The sequence below is a fragment of the Otolemur garnettii genome, unplaced genomic scaffold (genome assembly GCF_000181295.1).
Source record: "Otolemur garnettii isolate 467f Iridium unplaced genomic scaffold, OtoGar3 scaffold00062, whole genome shotgun sequence".
Lineage (NCBI taxonomy): Eukaryota > Metazoa > Chordata > Mammalia > Primates > Galagidae > Otolemur > Otolemur garnettii.
In genome coordinates this window covers 6,612,026-6,613,333 of record NW_003852457.1, presented here as the reverse complement: position 1 = coordinate 6,613,333, position 1,308 = coordinate 6,612,026, and positions in this window count along the sequence as shown.

The following is a 1,308-nucleotide window of genomic DNA, read 5'->3' as shown; positions in this document are numbered from 1 at the left end:
AAAAAAAAAAAAAAAAAAAAAGAAAGAAAGAAAGAAAGAAAGAAAGAAAGAAAGAAAGAAAAAAGAAGAATGGAAAAACAAACTATTAAATTGGAACTATTCAATGAGCACACATGTGCACAGAGGGTAGTAAAACTGGAAATCAACAAAGGGGCGGGGCAGGGGAGAGAAGGGAGGGAAAAACCTACCTAATGGGTACTATAAACACTACCTAGATGGCAGGCACACCTATAGCCAGGATTGAAGCATTACAAAAGCTATCTGATCCATGTAACCTAAAATATTTGTATCTCTTTAATATTTTGAAATAAAAAAAAGTCTTTCTCCTTTGTATTTTAGGTATTAATGTGGCTGTTGAAAAGATCACTGCCATTCTTACTCTAGTTCTTTAAATCTTTTCCCCATGGAAGCTTCTACACTCTTATTTTTATCATTCATAGTTCTGAAATTTTATGATGAAGCATCTTTTCATTCATTATGTTGAGTGCTCAGCGATCCCCTTCATTATTATCCTAGTCACTGGGTAATTACTCACATCTTTGACAATATCACCTTATTCCTTTTTATCTCATTGTGGGAGACCATATGTTGAATCGCTTGGATTGAACTTCTAAATGTTGAATTTTTAAAATCCTTTTTACCTTTTCTTTTTTTTTCTTGTGTTTTCTAAGAGATTTTTCCTTTAGCAGCCAAGCTGTATATATTTTTCCCCCTTAGATTTTAATTTTCCTTTTTTTCTTTTTTAATTTGTATAAATTATTTTGATTTCTTTTTCTTTTTTTACTGCTATCTATTTTTTTGACAGATGTCATAACTTTTCTTATTCTTTTGGAGATAAAAATGAGTTTTAGAAAAGTTTTTTTCCATGTCTTGCATTTGCTTATTTTTTTCTGAGTTTCTTTTCCCTTCACTGTCATAGTTGTCTGTCTTTCCCTGTTTGGAAGCTTTCTTTAATGATTTATAATTTTTGGTTTCCAACTCCCAAGTCAGAAGTCAGTGAATGAATTATAAAGAGAGTACTGTGAGTTACTTATGGGTAAACAGAACTCATCAATTATTTCATTGCACTTCAGGTGTAAAAATGCCAGTGTCTGGCAATTGCTAGTTTCTTACTAATATCATTAAGTATTAGGATTACTCATTTTTCTGAACCTCAGTTTGCTAATAGCAGAAATAGGAATAATACTAATAGTACTTATCTTTTAAGATGAGGGTGAGATGAGCTAATACATACAAAATGCTTAGAACAATGCTTGGCACAGAGCAAGCACTATGTTAGTTTGCCCTTGTCCATAATTCTACTTTTTA